Below are 22085 nucleotides of genomic sequence, written 5' to 3'. Positions count from 1 at the left end.
ATAATTTTTAGACAAAATTGCAAAAATGGTCCCTGTAGTATGCATTTTTTGGGGTTTCAGTCTAAACCTCGATTTTTTTGGATTCATGGTCATTTTGGTCTAGTTTGTACGCAAAATTTGTCCCCCGACTTAACTGTCGTTAAGTTTTTGTTGTTAACGTCCTCATGTGCATCTCACATGAGGGTATATTTGTCTTTTCACTTATAAATGACCATTTTTGCACCCAATTTTTTTTAAAAGTAATACTTTTTTATTTATTTTAATAATGAAAAAATAAAACTCTCTCTCTCTCTCTCCCCCCCCCCCCCCCTCTCTCTCTCTCAAAAGCACACAGACCCAGATGACGTTATGATGTTATTCCTCATCTTCATATACAAATCAGTTTTCACATTCATATACAAAGAGATGTAATAGTGCTTCTGTTTACATAAAACGTCTGCATAAAGATTTCTTAGCTGCCTAAGTTCAAAACTAAACACCATGCCCACTATCAACTTCACTATGAAGTATCTACTAGAAGACCATGTGCAATCCAATTTCAATCACGAAGCAAAACTTATCTCAATAACCTTGCTCATGAGTTGAGATATCAACCAATGCCTGCATATGCTTCCAACTTATCTCCTCTCTTGTCTCCCCATTTGCAGCCTTCCAAGCCCTAAAAACGATGTCAACATATGCCTCCAACATCGACTTCCTCCCGAAAGGAATTTGATACCTAATCATTGCTAGTGATTCCTTCACAAGTTGTCAAGATAACCTAAATAAGAATGTTAAAATCATCTTTCTTGACCCATTTTCAAATACAATGGGGATATTAAGCATCTGATGAGCATTAATTTCAAGTCCTATATACTCTCATCCTCAAAATCGAACAACATGAATGCTTCACGAAGAGCAAACACTCTATGAACATTCACTTTGTTCTTCAAAGCAGAGAAAAAGGCGACCGAATCAGAAATTTATCAAGGATCGAACCCTCGATTTGGAAGAATCAGAAGAAATCAATAGAATGAGAACAAATTGACAATCAATCGATAACAATCAGCAAAGTAGAAATCGATTTTGATTTTGTGAAATTAACCCAATCGATAACCAACATCTTGCTGTTAAAATAAAGTACCCACTTGCGGAAGACGACGACGCGGAGGATGAATCCGACAACATCAACGTCGGTGGAACGGCGAACGAAGTGCTTGAGCGGGGGAAGAGGTGGCTGAAGAATGTGATGGTCGATGGTCTCGTTTCAACGACTGGTTGAGGAAGAAGATGGAGTGTAAATGCATATGGGTAACAGAGGGCAAAGTTGTTTATATGAAAAACACTTGACTGAATTTAAAGTATTCAAAGATTCAAATGTAGGGAATTTTCGTAGAATCTGAAGGTTGAGTGTAATTTCTTCATATTGGGTTTTCGATTGATTAAACTTCTATGAGTGTTCGCAGGTGATGTGGTTTGAGCTAGCTGAAGTGGTGAAGAAATGAAGCTGGAGCAGCACCTGGTGAGATCGATTCCCAATTGTGGGGAAGGTTGTGGAGAGAGAGAGAGAGAGAGAGAGAGAGAGATCTTTTATTTTTTCGTTATTAAAATAAATAAAAAGGTATTACTTTTTAAAAGTGCAAAAATGGTCCTTTATAAGTGAAAAGACAAATATACCCTCGTGTGAGATGCACATGAGGAGGTTAACAACAAAAACTTAACGACAGTTAAGTCGAGCGACCAATTTTGCGTACAAACTAGGCCAAAAGGACCATGAATCCAAAAAAGTCGAGGTTTGGACTGAAACCCCAAAAAAATGCATACCACAGGGACCATTTTTGCAATTTTGTCTAATTTTTTATGTAAAATGTCAAAAAAAAGACTATAGTTTTGTTTAGAGGGAAGTATGTAATATTTTTGGCCAATCAGATTTGTTCAAATGACAAGGATTTTATCAAATGAGACATTTTGTGTCGACAAAATTGCAAAAATGGTCCCTGTGGTTGGCAAAATTATGTAGTTTTGGTCCAAAACGAAATGTTGGTGCACCACTGGTCCAATTTTAAATATCTTGTGTGGTTTTAGTCCATATGGTTGTATTTTCTTGTGTTTTTGGTCAACATGCCACCTAAAATGACTAATATGCCCCTTAAATAATTATATTTTAACTTCTTTTATTTATTTTCTTATTCTTATAATAAAATGAAAATAAAAACAAAATAAACCCACCACTCACACACACATACTCTCTGTCTCTCTATAAACAAAAGGAAACGTGTTCTTCTTCCTCAAATAAAGTTCTCAAATGAAACACCCAAACACCCTAAAAATTTTGAGGTTGTTCTTCACTCACCTTTGATCACCTGTAAAGAACACACACCATTAGAGTGGCTGATTACTTGTGAAATCAAGAAAATGGCACCATTTTCCCCATTTCCATTGCTGTTAATTAAAACAAAACTGGAAAAAAATTTCTTACATTTTTTCCTTGATTTTCGGTATGTTTCTTTCTCCTCTGTCATGAACATCGGTCGTAGTGGTGCTTCGGTGAGCCATCGAGACAACAGCCTCACCTCTCCTATATATCTTTTTCTCCTGTCAAAATAAACGCCATCGAACCACGTGTGACGTCATGCTTCTCGTCTGAACTCTTTTCTGGCCTCCTTCCCATTGAAACCCCTAGCCACACCGAGAGGCGGCGATTGCTCTTCCTCGATGAAAGATAAGAGGCAACGACCTCTTGTGTTGCTCGCCCCTACTTGCGAATTCGCCCACTGGACCATCGATCGACATTGGGGCTATTCCCATTCGTATTTATTTTTCTCCATCGGACGAGGATCGAACTCCTCTTCCTCCCAATCGATTCTGCCTTCGTTCTTCTCTTCGTGGTCCATTCATCCGCACTCGTTCATTTGCGTCCAATGATTTCTTGGTGGAGATGAAAGTGTTTGCAGGTGGTGATGGCGAACAGTGGTGAGACTCGTTTATTTGTGTGTGTTTAAGAAAATGAAGTTAAAGAACCCAGATGAAGATTTAGTTATAGAGAAAGAAAGAGAGAGAGAGAGAGAGAGAGAGAGAGATGTGTGTCTGTGTGTAAGAGAGAGTGAACGGGATGGTGGTGAGTTTTTTTTTTCATTTTGAATAAAAATAGATACTAAAAAATGGAAAAAAAATTATAAGGACATAATGGTCTTTTTAAGTAGATAGAGATCAAAAACAATAGAAATATCCAATTTTGGACCAGTGGTGCACCAACATTTCGTTTTGGACCAAAACTACAATATTTTGCCAACCACAGGGACGATTTTTGCAATTTTGTCTTTTGTGTCTAGATGAAATTCAAAAGAGCTTTTAGTTAAAGTTTAAAAATATTTTGTGAGCGCAATACACTTCTAGATTACAAAATACAGTTACTCTAAAAACACATAAGGCTATGTGCAGTGGTCACTACAAACTCACCGGAAAAGTGGTGTCACCTCTGCGCCACGTCACCTTCACCACCAACCCACTCCACTATGGAAATGATCACCACTAACAACATTTACCTTTTTATTATTATTATTATTTTAACATTTTGTTAAATAAATAACATAATTTTTAAAATAGATAAGGTTGCGTTTAGTTACGGAAAAACAGTTTTCATTTTCCGTTTTTTGTTTTCCCTTTTCGATTTTCGTTTTCCGTTTTCATTTTTCATTGAAAAATTTAGAAAACGTGTTTAGTTAAACTTATTCATTTTTCATTTTCAGTTTTAGAAAATTATAAAACGTGTTTAGATGTGTCTTTTTCTATCGGTTTTCATTTTTAAAAAACGGTAGCGGTGATAAGGTGTGGGCGGGGGCGGTGATGGTAGTGGGTCGGCGGCGGTGGTGGTGATGACAGGCGATGGTGGTGGCGGCGACAATTGTGTCAGTGGTGATGATGACAGGCGGCAGCGGTGGTGGTGGTGCTAGTGACGGGTTAGTGGTGGTGGTGGTGGTGATGGTAGGTCGGTGATTGCCGTGATGGTGTTGGGTGGTTGGGGATGCGAGTGTGTGTTTGTGTGTGTTTGTGGGGGTATGTATGTATGTGTGTGTGTGTTTGTGGGTGGGTGTGGGCGGGTATGTATGTGTGTGTGTGTGTGTGGGTTGGTGTGTGTGTATGGGTGGGTATGTATGTGTGTGTGTTTGTGGGTTGGTATGTGTATGTGTGAGGGTGGGTGTGTGTGTGAGGATGGGTATGTATGTGTATGTGTGTGTGTTTGTGGGTGGGTGGGTGTGTGTGTGTGGGGGTGGGTATGTATGTGTGGGTGGGTGTGTGTGTGTGGGTGGGTGGGTACGTATGTGTATGTGTGTGGGTTGGTGTGTGTGTGTGCGGGTTGGGGTGTGTGTGTGTGTGTGTGTGGGCATGTATGTATGTGTGTGTGTTTGTGGGTGTGTGTGTGTGGTTGGGTATGTATGTGTGTGTGTGGGTTGGTGTGTGTGTATGTGTGAGTGGGTACGTATGTGCGTGTGTTTGTGGGTTGGTGTGTGTGTGTGTGTGTGCGGATGGGTGTGTGTGTGTGTGTGTGCGGGTGGGTGTGTGTGGGGGGTAGGTAGAGGTGAATGGGGTGGAGTGGGTGTGTGTTTATAGAAAAATTTTGGAATTAGAAAAATGTGGAAAACAATGATTATCAGTTTTCCAAAATTTTCCAACTTCTTTGTAATTTTAGAAAACGGAAAATTTTCATTTTCCGTGAAAAATTTAGAAAAATAGACGAACTAAACGCATTTTCAAAATTCTTATTTTTCTTGGAAAATTTTTCCGGAAAACGGCCCATTTTTCCACAACTAAACGCACCCTAAGTTTTTATATTTTTTGTAACACTATATGAAATAAAAAACATAATTTATAAGATAAATAAATTTTTTGAAAATACCAAAAAAAAAAAACTTTTCATTGATTAAAAACATAGAAATTTAAAACCTAAAATTACTAAAACACACATAAAACCTAATTGTCATCAGACAATAGTGTGTACAAAACCAAATTGTGAAGTTTCGCCTCTCTGGCGAATCACGTCTTGTGCCGCAGACAATAGTGTGTGCAAAACCAAATTGTCATCAGAATCGCTATCCATTTTTTGGTTGAATTTGTATGTTTGATTTGAGAGAATTTGTATGAATGTTTTAAAAAAATTATGTATAAGTGGATGTATATATAGATCGAGAAAATAAATTAAAGGAAAAAGATTTTTTTTTATTTAATAACCCAATGGTTGAAAAATTAAATATCCAATCAATGTATGCGTCTTCGTCCGTCCTGGGAGCCACGCTACAACCAACCCACTGAACCCAGGGGTGGTGTTCACGTATGGAGAGACCCTCCACGTAAACATTTCACACGTGGAGATCTCTCCATTCTTGATAGCCTAAAAACATTTCGTGTATTATTTATTTTTATTTTTTTGACAAAAAGCAAACCCTAGGGTTCGCATATACTAGCGGACTTTCGTTATTTATAACTCGTTCAAAAAACTATTTTATTATAAATCGACTCAACTATCTTCTTTATGACATTTAATACTCATATTTATGAAATAGATTAAATTTTATGTATTATAAATCGAAAACTTCTTTTGTTTAAAATGTACAACTTTATTATATTCTTTGTTACTATTTATTTTCTCATATTTAATTTTTGCCCCGTGTCGGCTCTTTTATTCAATTTTCATGAATTGAATTCAAATGATTAATTTGACAATTTATACGAGTTTTGTTTTTATTACGGTGTTAATATTTCTTTCGAGAAAGGACAATTTACTATGGATGATAATAAACTACTTTTATGATTTATTTTTTAGTTTTATGCGGAAAATTTCTCATTATTTTGAGTAATTTTAATAAAGTCTTAAAAGTTTATTTTTTTCAATAGAAAAATCCTAATTATTTAATATTTTATCTAAATTAATGAAAAAATCATTTTTTTATTTTAACAGGAAATGACAGATTATATAAATTTCCTAAGATAATGAAATTTAATTTCCTATTAAAAAACTTTTAAAACTTTATTAAATTTTTTACAAAAATAATGGGACTTCTCCAAATAAAACCCTTTATTTATACATAAACTTAAGTTTGTTGATTTTCTTAAAGGGATAAGGACTTGAAATGGTAATATATTTTTTGATTTGTACACATTTAGTCACTGATTTTTTTTCGTCCACATTTACCCCTACAACTTGTTAAACTGTACACATTCAGTCCTTATGACCGGCTACTCCAGGTTAGCCGATAAAAATGACTTAATAGGGTAATATATTTTTCACTTTATATACATTTAGTCCTTAATATTTTTGTATACATGTAGTCATTAATATTTTTTTTGTTGCAAAATAACTCATTTTTGTTTTTGTACTCATTCAGTACTTATAAATGATTTCTTTAGGTTTTTCTCACAACATCTTACGTGGGATAGCCATATGGTGGCAGGGTAGGTTGAGGTGGTCCTGCTATGTTGTAGGTCAAGATACCTGGCGTAGACCGACTGTAAGTTGTATGCACGAAGGCTTGAGAAGAGCGGTTGGGTTAAGGGGGCATGCCGACAAACCGTGGGTATTCCAGTCCGATGACTGATGGACCTGTTGTGTGTTGGCATTCCAGTCGGATGACTGATTGGGCCAAGGTATTCCAATCTGATGAATGTAGCCCCGTAATGCATGATAATACGTTTGTTGTATCGGGTATTTTCGGGGAAACTCACTAAAATTTATGATTACCCAGATGTTTATGTTTTCAGGTTCTATCATTGACCGTGGGAAGGCGAAGACATGACTGTACACACTCATCAACAGTATTGAGGATTCTGCATTTCTTATATTACTCTGATTTTCAATAAATTTTAGAATAAACATTTTTTCTTAATAATGGATTTATAATTAGAGAGTTTTGCCTTACTTAAAAACGAAAATTTTTGGTTGTGAAAATGAAACGTTACACATAAACATCAACAACCGCACACACTTCGTCAATGATTGTCCCACGTAACATGTCGTGACAAAAACCTAAAAAATCATTTATAAGTACTCAATGCGTACAAAAACAAAAATGAGTTATTTTGCAACAAAAAAATATTAAGGAGTAAATGTGTACAAAAATATTAATGATTAAATGTGTACAAAGTGAAAAATATATTACCCTCATTTTTACCAGCTAACCTAGAGTAGTCGGTCATAAGGACTAAATGTGTATATTTTAACAAGTTGAATGGGTAAATATGGACAAAAAAAAGTCAGTGACCATATGTGTACAAATTAAAAAATATATTACCCTTTCAAGTCATTATCCCTTTCTTAAACCGGTGTATCAATCATATATGTTGGTAAATAATATTTTAAGTTAAAATTTGTACATATTTTGTAGATCATGATCATTATCGTATCACACTTGATATGATTCAATTTTATTTTATCTATTTTAATAAATAAAAATCATTTTATTATATTTAACCCTCTCATTATATTTGTAACATGTAATTTCATGGTTATTATAAATTAAATTTTTTCCACAAATCATTTTATGGTTTTTTTTTCTATTTTATTGAATTCTAAATTGTATTTAAATGTAATAATTGTAATGAATGTAATAATAAAAACATATCAATTTCATTAATAAAAATTTCTCGAAATTTAAATTAAACCTCAGTTATTTTGTTGTTTATTTATTTAAATTTAAAAGATAAATTAACATTTCAATTTTAATAATTTAATATGTTTCTCACTTTTATTATAAAGTCAAACTCCTAAATATTTTGACATTCATGCTTAACTTTTTATAAATAAACCTCTATAATACACAAATCTTACCACTAGTTCCAAATAATAAATTAGTCATTATTGGCAATATATTCATGTTGGTTTAATAGAAAAACGATACATTTATAGTGAACTTTTTTTTTCTAGACTGACTTCTTTTTTAATTAGTGGGAGTCTAACTTCCGAGTTCCTGTTTAGAATAGGTTTTTGACAAGGAAACTGATTCATACACAATAAATTTTTTCCATACACAACAATTTATGTATTAAACTATTGTATTGTACTAACTCCATAAATCATGAATTGTTGGGGATGGATAAAAATTATTATGTGCGAATTATTTCCCTTTTGACAATATGATTTTTAATCGTTGTTGTTCTTATTCATCTTTTCGATGGAGAGCTTACATGTGATCATACAATAGAATTATTCGTGAATGTATTTATCGTGGAGCTCATATGCGCAACGATGGTTTTAAATATTTCACATTTCTTTTTGCAACGAAATTATATTTCTTGGTGAAGGGTCACAAAAGAGTGCATACTATTGTTTGTTTTTGCATTGTTGTTATCTCGTAGACAAAACTGCAAAAATGATCCCTATGGTTTCTCATTTTATGTGGTTACGATCTAAACGTTTGAAAAGTTGCAGATTTGGTCATTTTCAACAAGTTTTGTTATGGTTTTGGTCCCTCATCCGTTAAGTTACTTAAAATGATAATTTTACCATCAGGGACCATTTTCACAGTTTTGTCTTTTACTATACTATAAAGACCATTTTTGCATACATTTTTATTTTATTTTAATGAAGTATTATATATTAATAGATATTATTTTTAATATATAATACTATATATTAATAAATATTTTTTATTGGGTTATTAATTTATTTTAGTTGATTTTTAAAAAATAAAATTTTTTGGAGTAATTCTTTTTTATTAAATTATTATATATCAATACATATAGTTTTTAATATATAATATTTATATCATAATAAAAATTATATTATTGGATTATTAATTTTTTTAGTTAAATTTTATAATTTATAATTATTATTTATTGTATTATTACTTTTAATTTATTATTTCCTTCATATACTAAATGTTGTTTTATTGGATTATTAATTTATTTTAGTTATATATATTTTTTAATTTTTTTGTCGAAGTAATTTTTTTATTGAATTATTATATATCAGTACATATAGTTTTTAATATATAATATTTATATCATAATAAATATTATATTATGGGATTATTACGTATTACGAAATATTATTTTATTGGATTATTAATTTTTTGTAGTTGATTATTTTTATAATTTATTTTTGTTGGAGCAATTCTTTTTTATTAGATTATTATATATCAAAAAAATATTATTTTTAATATATAATATTTACATCATAATAAATAATACATTATTGGATTATTAATTTTTGTAGTTTGTTTTTTTGAATTATTAATTTATTGAAATATTACTTTTAATTTATTATTTTTTTAATATAATAAATATTATCTCATTGGATTTTTTTTTGAATGTATACTATTAATTGTTTTAAATTTTATTAGTTTCACCATAAAGTCGCCGAAATATGTAAAAGTGTCGTTTATCATCGTCAAAAATTAGCAGGATCACCTCCAAACACCTTCATCGGAGGTTCAATAGATACCACACCTTATTCCACTCAACGTTGTTGGTAGCCACCTGCAACAATCTCTTCATAATCCACTGGAATCCTTCATATCTCACATAATGCGCAACAAACTCTGTTAACATTTATAAGTGGTGGTGGTGACCGAGTGATGGTGGTGGTATTTTCCTAATGGTTATAAACTAGATGAAATGAAATTGTTTGACAGCGATCCTAACGATTTCGATGATGAGAGATGACGATTTTGCGTATCCCAGAACTTTGTGGTGGAACCAATAAAATCAACAAGAACTATTATTATAATCTGATAAAATAATCTTTAGTATATGAAGAAAATAATAAATTTAAAGTAATAATCCAATAAAAAATAGTTTTAAAAAAATTACAAAAATTAACTAAAAGAAATTAATAATCCAATAATATAATATTTATTACGATATAAATATTATATATTAAAAACTATATGTATTGATATATAATAACTCAATAAAAAGAATTACTCTAACAAAAAAATCAACTATAATAAATTATTATTCCAATAAAACAATATTTATTAATATAATAATATTATATATTAAAAATAATATTTATTAATATATAATACTTTAATAAAATAAAAAAGAATGTATACAAAAATGGTCCTTATGGTATGGTAAAAGATAAAACTGCGAAAATGGATTCTGAGAGTAAAATTGTTATTTTAAAAAAATTAACAGCCAACCAGTTAAACTTAACGGATAAAGGACCAAAACCACAATAAAACTTGTTAAAAATGACAAAATCTACAATTTTTCAAACGTTTGGACCATAACCATATAAAATAAAAAACCACGGATACCATTTTTGCAATTTTGTCTATCTCGTATCTAGATTTAAAATTAATCTCCAAATATATAACCTCATGGTTGTAGGGTGTTTCAATGCAAGACATGGAAAATGTTGCACTAGTTCTCAAGTGTCATCAAGTTCACAACAACTGATTTTATTTTTATTATTTTATCATTTTTAACCTCATGAATTTTTAAACAAGAATTATCCAGACGTATCAGCATATCTTTCTTTTCTTTCACTTTCATACATCTCAACCTACAACGTACGAAAATATATCCCTCTGAACTCACACCTTTTGATACAAGTTAATAAGCATATAGTACAAGTTAAATATTAAAAAAAAAAAAAAAAAAAAAAAAAAAAAAAAAACCTATCATTTTGCCAAATCAAAATCAATATCATACAAAAGTATATCTAAACCAAAACCCTAACTTGAAATCAAAATCAAAACCCAATTACATATAATGGTCGGTGTTTAATTTCAAAAATGGTTAATTAGGATTTAGATTATTTGTTTTGCTAGAATTTTCTATGCTTTCTTGAGTTTTATGAACTACTTAACACGGACAATATAAAAGGAGTCAAAATTTTGGATTTAATTGTGTAATGAACTCTATATCGGATTGATATTAAAGCAACTAAAACTGTTATCTTAAATTTAAGAAAAAATGAATGACAAAAATTTACTCATAAATATAAAAAATGAGGGCTGTCTTTTTAAGTAACTTTTGTCTGATTACATGAACTTTCAAGTGGAATTAGCAGATCTGGTCGCATAAAAAAATGGAGGCATTGTAAAGGCCGTGTTTTTAACTGTCGCAAGATGTAGATCTAGATCCAATGTGGCAGGTTTTGCATTGCAACACCTTACATAGTTGGTAAGAATTATTATCATTTATACACAAGGTTTGTTAAAAAAATTCTTTTTATTTTTATATATTTATAGACAAGATCTTGAAATTCTTTTTTGCATTATTGAATATCTTAGATTTTTGGAACAGTCGTAAATTAATTGAGTATTTTTCCAAAATTTTGTTAGAAACATATTATGTATTTTCACACTTTTTATATGCTTTACACAAGCCAAGTGGATATTTTGAACAAATGAATAACTTTAAAGAGCGTTTCAATGAGTTAAATTGCTAAATTATGCCATATTTTTAAGAATTGACTCTGAAAAAAGTGATGATACATATCATTAGTATGTTGTAACGATAACTAGTGGATAAATTGAATTCTTATTATTATAAACTGAAGTAATTGGACATTTGAAATTATTCATCTATCGGATCTAACTTCCCCTGGACCCTCGTGGTGTTTGAGAAATATTTAGTAATAAATATAAAATTCTGATTGATTTGTGATATGATAAATCATTGTTACTGAAGTGTCCTACTAATGATCATGGATTGGATCTAGCTGATCAAATAAAATAGTGAAAATTTCTGTATATATTATAAATTTTATAAAATATATTATCAATAGCAAATTAAAGATGTGAATTATTATATGATTCCAAATCTAAAAATTAAAACTTTTAAATCAGTAATCGAATATATAGATTCGAAAGATTTTGTTTGACTTTGAAATTTTATCAATGGGATTCGCCTTTTCTTGTATACATGTTTTGATTAGAAATAGAAATAGAAATAAGCCAATGTCTATATATCAACACCTCAAATCCGATCCACTATGTTTAAACTAATTCTATTTATTTTTTATATTCATCCTTCTACCATTTTTATAACTTCAAATCCAATCCACTATGTTTAAACTAATTCTATTTATTTTTTTATATTCATTCTTCTACCACTTTTACCTGATAACAATTATAATAAAAATTTATTATAGTAAAATTTATTAACTATAATAAAATTTTATTAACTTTATTAAATATGACATATATCACAATCTTATGTGTGTAGGAATATTGTAGGAGAAAAAAATAGCAGAATGTTTCATTTCTCATAAACAAATTGCTTTTGATTTTAACTCAAGAGAAATAGAATATAATAGAGTGTAAGAGTGTTTGTTATGTAAATATAGTGAAATTAGATAAAATCATAATTATGTTTAGGGCTTCAGACGATAAATATACAAAAAAAAAAAAAATAATAATAATAATAATAATAATAAAGACTATAAAATCTATCAGGTTCACATGATTAGGCTAATCGTGTTACAACTAATTACAAACTAAAGAAGTTTATTGATTTCATAAGGTTGACAATTGCGTTGAGATCTATATATAGAGTGAGTCATATTTTTTAGTTGCATTAGCGATGCTGATGTCCATATACAATCAGACTATACAACTCAATAATCTATCGTCTGAAGGTTGATCAACAACCTAATTGCCTTTCAAGACGTGCACCTCTTATAACCCAAAAACCATGTAACTGTTTCTTTATATTCTTTTCTTTCTCAGTAATCATTTATAATGTAATTTAAAGTTGATCACAACATTAACTTCTATACTTTCACTACATTCGTAAACATATATGTTGGATTCTTCATACCAAGGACTTTCGCAAGGACAACTTGCAATCATTTACCAATTTTATGATTAAAGGGTATGTCATATGGATATGTCCTAACATGAAACACTACATTCTTCATGAGATAATTTGTAGTATGGTTATCATAATGTAGCATACAATCTTCGTGTTTAATGCCTAACTCTAACCGGAAGTTCTTTAACCAAATACACTATTTGCCACCTTCGACAATATCTACGCAATTTGCCACCTTCGACAATATCTATCATGCTCATATGGTTTAAAGAGAAACACTCTTATAAAGTTTGTACATCTAAGTAAATTGTGTATCTTTAAATATACCATATAACATATAGGTATTCAATATAAATGATGGTCATGATGACAACAAAGAGATAATGTAACACCCAGAATCTAGAAGGACGATTAAGGAAAGAAAAACATTCAATTAAAAGCCAAATCTTCGAGTCCATGGGGAAGAACTTGACGTGTTGGAAAGCAAGGCCACATGTTTTGGAGGACCAAATCGACGAGTTGGAAGGGAGTTGGACTGGTTTTGGGAAACCCCAAACTCGGGGTTTTGTACCCTATTTAAATAACTTAAGCTCCAGGGTTTGGCATCATTTATAGCCTCTAGTGTCCCAAACCTTAGCCACAAAAACCTAATTCACTTTCGAGAGTTTTAAGCCATTCTTGGTGCATTCTTTGTGGTTTTGAAGAAGAAGATACTTGAAGAAGGAGTAAGGAAGTGTTGGAGAAGAATAAATCCAGAAGTTATGATTTTGTGAAAAACTAATTATTTGTAGAATTTGAAATTATCTTGTTATATGAGTAGTATTAGATCAAATTGGTAAATGATTATTTTTGTTAGTTAAATTTGATCAAAGTGTTTCTTGAAGAGTTTCATAACTTGTCCTCAAGTTATGAAATATGAAAAGTCTCATTCATGAAACTTTAACTCTTTAAGTTATGGAATTCAAAAGGTCTTGAAAAGTTTCAAAACTAGCCCTCAAGTTATGGAAATTGGAAAGTCTCATTTATGTAACATTAAATTCTAAAACTCAAGAGTTTTTGAAGAGTTTCAAAACTTGCCCTCAAGTTTTGAAATTTGAAGAGTTACATTTATGAAACTTTAATTCCAAACCCTAGAATTTTAAAAGTTTAAAATTCAACCCTATACTATTATAATATTAAAAGTTTAATACTTACATATATGTATAAGATAAGTCAATCTTACTGTTAGTAGGCCTCATTCACGAAGCTAGTCTATAAGGGGTGTTTAAGGAAGCGACCTATAATATGACTATCATTGGGTATCTACTTACCTACCACACTCTTGACTAGTGGAGGGTCGTTAGCCGAACGGGTAGGATAGGACATTAATCTTCATTAATAAGTATAATGATATTATAAAGTAACTAAACTTTTATAAATTTTCAATCTTAGTTACTTTAGGAAAAAGGTGAAGTTGGTGCTATTCCATGAAATTACACTTTGCATCTTGCTAAGTCGTTAGTGGAGCGCTTGTGGTTAACTGACACACTAATTTGGGACTAGCAAGAGCGGCAAAGGGTAACTTGAAGTTAATCACGAATCAGTGGAGTGTGTGTGGTTAACCGACACATTGATTAGGTGATAAGTAACATCAAGAGTACCAAGCACATTTTCATGGTTATTTACACATTGTTTTTGATCCTTGGTATTCCAGTCACAAACTTGAAGGACAAAATCGAGATTTAAACATGTCATTGAAAAGTTCAATGAATCTCAAAAGAATCTAGGAATTTCAATTCATTTAAAACTTAATCTTCATTTTCATTTTTCATGGTGGAAATTGGTAAATCGTCATTTACCTACCTTCAAATCTTTTACAATTGGATTACGACATCCCTCTTCCGAATTGTAGAATATTGTGTTGGGTCCTATCCTTAATATTTCATTTGGGTGTTATATTAAGGATCCTTATCTAATCTAAAATTTGTCTTTCTTTTCAGATTTCTACTTCGAACACTGCTTCAAACCCAATCCCTTTCGACTCTTTCTCCCTCATGAACTTATGTGGGAGGGTCATCTTTGATGGATTGAACTTTAATCACTAGATTCGAAACTTTCGCATGGCCATTCGCTATAAGGACAAAGACTATGTTCTTGATAAGGAGCTAAAGGAGATTGCTGAAAACACTGCCACTCCTGAACAGATTGTTGAATACAAGTCTCATGAGAGGGATGCAAAAAAGGTGTCGTGTATCATGATGCTACCATGACTATTGAGCTTCAACAGTCCTATGAGGATTTATCCGCATGAAATGCACCAAGATTTGACGGAAATGTACCATCAAAGTGCTTGGTAGGAAAGGTATGAAATCATAGCCTCCATGATCACAACAAAATAAAGGATGGGGAGTCCATCACGACCCACTTGCAAAAGATGCAAATGTTTGTGGACCGCTTGCTAAAGTTGAAAGTCAATTTTTATGAAGAGTTTGCTATTGACATTACCCTACACTCTTTACCTCCTTATTATGATAAGTTCATAATGACCTATCACATGAACAAGAAGGAAGTCACTCTAAGCAAGCTTTGGGGCCTTTTAAGAACTGATGAAAGCGGTTTAGAAGGCAAATATGTTGTGCCTACTCCTACTACTGCTCCCCCCTGTCTTGGCAATTGGATATAGGAAGGGAAAGAAGAGCAAGACTCATTCTAAGAGCCACCAAGGAAAGTACCATGATGGATCCTCTTCTAGTAGGACCAAAGTTGGTTCTGCTAAACCCTCTTCCAACCCAAAGGAAGTAGAATGCTGCCATTGTCATGAAAAAAGGCATTGGAAACGAAGCTGCCCCAAATACTTGCAGGACATAAAGGATGGAAAGATCAAGCCCACCTTCGCAGGTATTTACACTATTCTATCTAATAACTCATCACATGCTAATTCGTGGGTCCTTGATACATGATGTGGTTTTCACATTTGTTCTGATTTGCAGGGTGTAAAAAGAAGTAGGGATGTGGAGCATGGGAAGATGAACTTGATCATAGGGAATAAGAAAGTGTCGCCTGTCACCAAGATTGGAGTTTATTCTTTATTGCTTAGTATTGGGTTAAATTTAGAGTTGAATAATTGTTGCGACTCGTTTGATATGGCGAGAAATATTATTTCTTTTCATGGTTTGTATGAACAAGGTTTTACTTTTTCATTTAATAATGAGAATGGTGCTATTAATGCTTATTATAATCGTAAATTTTATTTTGTAATGGTATATATATGAATTTGTGATGGTTGTAGATAACTAAGGAAATAATGTGTTGCATACCGATTCGTCCAATGGTTTGGAGAAAGCATGCTTATGGCATTGTCATCTTGGAGATGTCAACAAGAAGCGTATAGCCCAACTCCAAAAGGATGAAGTGTTGGAGTCATTTGACTTAAAGTCGGATGACACATGTGAATCTTGTTTACTTGGAAACATGACTAAGTCACCCTTCACTAGTTCTTGTGCAATGGGTGAGTGTTTGTTGGTTCTCATACATACCAATGTGTGTAGACCCTTCAGATTCACTACAAGGGATGCTAACCGCTTTTATATGACTTTTACCGATGATTATAACAGATATGGATATATCTACTTAATCAAGCATAAGTCAGAAACCTTTCAAAAGTTCAAAGAGTTTAAATAATAAGTGAAGAATCAATTGCGCAGGTTGATAAAGATGCTTCGATCCGATTGAGATGGTGAGTATCAAAGTATCGAGTTCTACGACTATCTTAAGGAATGTGGAATGTTTCACAATTGATGCCACCTACGACATCGCAAATAAATAGTATGGATGAGATGCGCAATCGAAGCTTGTTGTACATGGTTCGTTCCATGATGAGTCGAGCTTCGTTGCCTATCTCATTTTGGGGGTATGACTTAGAGACTCTCACCCATATCCTTATTCTAGTCCCAGCTAAAAAGGTTGCCAAACACCTCACAAGATGTGGACAGGGAAGGTTCCCTCGTTAGCACATATCAAGGTTTGGGGTTGCAAGGCTTTTGTAAGACGAGAGACTCCCGACAAGCTTGAACCTCATAGTGAGCAATGTATTTTCATTGGCCACCCACATAAATCCTTTGGATATCTCTTCTATAGACCAAGTGATAATATTGTCTTCGTTGCGAGGAGAGGGGTTTTCGGAGAAAGAGAAATCATATGCCAAGAGGACAGTAGGAGAAAAGTTGACCTTGAAGAGCTTCAAGAGTTAAGTGATGAAGGAACCTCAAACACTAGCGCTTAACCCGAGGAGGAAACTCTAGTTGAACCAGTTGACGAGTCCTTACCTCTGAGACATTCCAGTAGAGTTAGAATGGTACCTGAGTTACTATTGAAGGTAATACATTTATCAGTGATAGTATACTCGTAAATTTGGATGAACCTAACAGCAACAAGGAAGTCGTGGTAGACCCCGAGTCTACAAAATGGAAAGAGGTGATGGACAACGAGATTCATTCCATGTATGACAATCAAGTTTGAAACTTGCTTGACAATGTACCAGGTTGTAAGATGGTCGGGTGCAAATGAATCTTCAAGAAGAAGATTGACATGGATGGAAAACTACACACATATAAGGCACGATTGGTTGCGAAGGGCTTTACTCAAACTCCTGGAGTTGACTATGACGAGACCTTCTCACCAGTAGAGAAGATTAAATCTATAAGGGTTATGCTAGCCATAGCTACATTTCATGATTATGAAATATGACAAATGGATGTAAAAGCTACTTTCCTTAATGGGAAGTTGGCTGAAGATGTTTACATGAGTAAGCCAGAGGGTTTTGTCAATGCAAAGTACCCTAATAGAGTTTGTAAGCTTGAGAAGTCCATTTATGGATTAAAACAAGCATCTTGCAGATGGAATCTTTGTTTTGATGAGAAAGTCAAAGAGTTTGGTGTTTCGAGAAGCAAGAATGAGTCCTGTATATATGTCAAAGCTAGTGGGAGTATTGTTAGCTTTCTGGTATTGTATGTAGATGACATACTTCTCATTGGAAATGACATTCTGACCTTGCAGGAGGTTAAATATTGGCTTGGAAATTGTTTCGCTATGAAGGACCTTGGGGAAGCTGCTTACATTCTAGGGATAAGGATATTGAGAAATAGGAGTAAAAGACTAATAGGACTTAGTCAGAGTATCTAATTGGACAAAGTGTTTAAACACTTCAACACAGAGGATTCCAAGAAAGGAGAATTGCCTATCCAGAGCAATACCAAACTGAGTAAGACTCGGAGTCCGAGTACCGATGCTGAGATAACAGAAATGAGTCGAATACCATATGCTTCTGCAGTTGGCTCGATCATGTATCCTATGACATGTACTCACCCTGATGTAGCCTTTGCTTTGAGCATGGTTAGTAGATATCAAGGGAAGCCTGATAAAGCTCACTGGACTGCAGTAAAGAACACTCTTAAGTACCTAGGAGGACTAAGAACTGGGTCCTCATCCTCGGTGGGAGTGATGACTTGAGAGTGACAGGTATAGTGATGCCAGTTTTTAGATCGATGAGATAATTTCCGCTCTCAGTCAGGCTAGGTATTTACCATAAATGGAGGAGCAGTAACATGGAAAAGTTCGAAACAGGAGATTGTAATTGATTCAACCTGTGAATCACAATATAGCGGCAATAGAAGCATCAAAGGAGGAAATATGGCTAAAGAACTTCATCGGAGACCTTGGAGTTGTACCAGCAGTAATAGAGCCTATGGAGATTTTCAATGACAACGAGGGTGCGATCGCCTTAACCAAGGAACCGAGGGATAATGGCAGATCCAGGCACATCGACAGAAAATATCACTTCATAAGACATTGAGTAGAATAAGGACTCCTCGTAATGAAGGGGGTATCATCAGAGGAGAACCCAGTGGATCCCCTTACAAAGGGATTGACTAGGGTTAAGCACTTGCATCACGCTAGGAGTATCGAGCTGAAGGACGATATTAGTTTTAATGATTAGATAGACATTTAGAAACTTGTAATAGCTAAAATATAATTGATATTTGATGATTGAATGAAAGGTCTTTTATTTATAAGTAAAGATACTATCTTGTGTCAATTATTAACTATTGTTTCACTTTTTGCATGCTTTGACTTCTAAAATAATAAGATTATTCAAACTATCCACAGTCGATCATACTTTGGAAGTAGGTTATGAAAGTAGACTGTCATGAATGGGTTTTTGTAAAATTATCTAAGGTGTTAGACATTGCAAAAGCTTGCTACAAACATTCATGAGTGCTCTTGAAATAAGATTTGAGTATTGGACTAAACCCACGCTCACATGAATCACTTCATGGAATTTATCACGAGTGATTATGAAATATAATATCGTATAGTCTTCAAACCAAGATATATGAGTTATTGATTACGATTTGGTTGTACATTGATACTTTGAAACCGCATTAGTAACTTGATGATATAAAACGTATTATTGTGTATGATTTAATGAGTAGTTAGTACAAGTATATAAGTCGAAGTTTATATGTTCCATTTATCCTAAGAGGATTAAAAGCGATATATTGGGCCCTTCGATGATTTTGTTTTGACTTATGTGTTGGGCCTAATCAGAGCTAATTTGATGTGTTTAATTAAGTTCTATGTCAAACAAATCATAAATTGGGAAACAAACTGCATGATAATAAGTATGACCATGTTCCATGTATTTTTCCACTTGATATATTGAAGAATAAAGGATTATATGATCCCTTATCTAATAGACACATCAGAGTTCGACAACGACTTTTGAGAGCTACGATTTCTAATCGGATTTTGAAGTTACATTGGCACTTATAGTTATTAGACTTATCCAAGTGGGAGACTGTTGGATTAGGTATCTAAGCCCATAACTATAATTGGTATGTACTTGACCCAATAGTAGCATTCCATTTCGGGTTTACCTTCACCAGAACAATTTGATAGGATGGATATTTGAAAAGACATTAGTTGTGATTTATTAATATATTATAAGTATAATATATTAATTGAGAAATCATATGATTTAATTGTACTGATTAAGAATTAATTTGGAATTAATTTAGTGAGCAAAAGAGATTGATTAAATTAATAGGGACTGATTATGTAAATCAGTGAAACATATGGTTTGGGCTAATGATCCATGATTGGTTTAAGTTGGATTAAGCTTATGTGAAAGTCCATTAAGTGATATTCCAAATAAATTGTTGGATCATAAGCCTAAGTGTAAGAATTAGGGTTTAACTATGACTCTTGGAATTCTACACTATAAGTATGTCCCCTTAGCCCTAAAATCGTATACACAAGCATTCTAAGCAAGAGATAGCTGATTTTTGTATCTCCCAAATCTCTCTCATATTCATCTAATTGTTTATTGGTGTTTGTGACTTGTTTAAGGCATCACACTTGGGGTGATAAGCTCTTATAAGGCCAAGTTCTACAAGCTACATCAAAAGGTAATATTCTTACTAGTTTTTATGATTCAAATATCACCTTTGCATGCTAGTTAGGCTTCATGCTTTGGAAAATGAACATTGCATGTACAAGTAGAGAAAACTTAGATCCAAAGCATTAGGATTGTATGTGCACTATAGGGATTTTAGAGTATATAAAACCCATCGGTAGCTAGTTGTCATTACTCGAAATCTTTCAACAGCTAAGTCATGGGAGGGTTTGGTAACTTAGGGCAACCTAGGATATGTTTTAGTGGGTTACTAGTGAGGTTTAGTGAGAATTGGGTGCATCAGTTTGAGGAAGTGGCTTGGAGGATCCGGGAGGATTGTTGAGGAAAGTATGGATAGATGTGCAAGGTAGTATTGGGCCCATACTATTGAAATCATATGATCTATACTCGAACTGGTAAGAGTCTTGGAGAATCCGAGTAGCTTCGGGGAGGAGAATCCTTGATTATGTTTTGATCAGTGGTTTTTCAGAGTTTGGAGATGAGCACTCCGGGAGGCGGTTCTAATTTAGGATTAGGTCTCGGCTTAGGTGGTGATCCATTATGGGGAAGGATTGCCAAAATTTTGAGTTCGCGCTGAATTAAGGAGGTGGAAGGTGTTGTTCGCACTAGTCCTTACCCCATTGAAGCCAAAGTTTGGTTTGCCTTGGATCTCTTGTATCGGGTGGCAAGGAGCTGTTGGGAATTGATTGCGCGATCTATTGCACTTTCTGAGTTGGAGACTATGTTTTGGGAGGAGTTTATGACCCAGTTTGGCCGTTGGAAAGAGAGCTAGTGACCATGACAGGGTGTCAGAGTTTAATTTAAGTTTTTTTGAATTTGAAAAATCAAATAAATTAAAGTTGTTTCTTTTAGTTTAACTAGTAGCAATTAAATTAAAATTTTGTTCACTGTGTTTGACTCCTTACTTTCTCTACTATACCATTACATTACTAGGTACACTACTTATTGTGTTCTAGCTGGTAAAATTGGTTAGGGTTATAACTTTAAAGCTTAACTAGCATAAAACACAACATAGGACTTGATGAACTATTAAGTGTTGCAATTGTATTAGACCAATTTTCGATATGTGACTATAATAACAACAAAGTATCAACATGAATTAATGGTCAAGAAATACAAACTAGGAAAGCATCGAATTATACTCATATATATGATTTATCATTAACATGAATTTCTTCATCTTTACATTCACCGACTTCTAAATCAAAAGTTCACGAACTTCTAAATCAAAAGCCTTATATGTGGCATAAGTTTTTCCGTACATAAAGTATAATACTGATTAGTCCAATGCTGTCTTTTTTAACGAAATTGTATGCAACATTTTTCGCAAATGACTACCTAATGTTGAAAAAACCATGTCGTCCCAACAACACACAACCCTCATATTTCATCGCTTTGGTTTGTTACTCGGACAAAGGTTCGAGTAATTTATTTTGACGATGACAAAATCAAGACAATTTTCAATCTTCCCGATCATATGACAAAACCATGTGTTATTGTATATGTATTTTACAAAAATAATCATGGTATACACACATCATAACTAGATATATTTATTATGAAATAAGGTTTACAATTACAATGATATCTATATATAGATCTAGGTATTTGATTACGATCCTAAAACTGCAATTAGACTCCACAAGTCAACAAATTGAGGTTCCATTTTATAATGTTTATGGTTGCCAATGAAATAAATTCAAAAGAGAAAATCAACGATATTTAATGAATTCAATTCCATTTAATCCATGCTACCCAAATACCAAATTACAATTCCTTCATATTTTAATTTTCTTGACATATTTCATTATTTCCGAAAATATTACACGAATCAAACATCTTTATAGATAACACCAAGAAATGTCACGACGTATTTTGACAACTTGGATAC

Source organism: Lactuca saligna, chromosome 4 (assembly GCF_052625555.1).
Source record: "Lactuca saligna cultivar CGN05327 chromosome 4, ASM5262555v1, whole genome shotgun sequence".
NCBI classification, from domain to species: domain Eukaryota; kingdom Viridiplantae; phylum Streptophyta; class Magnoliopsida; order Asterales; family Asteraceae; genus Lactuca; species Lactuca saligna.
This window is presented reverse-complemented; position numbering follows the sequence as displayed.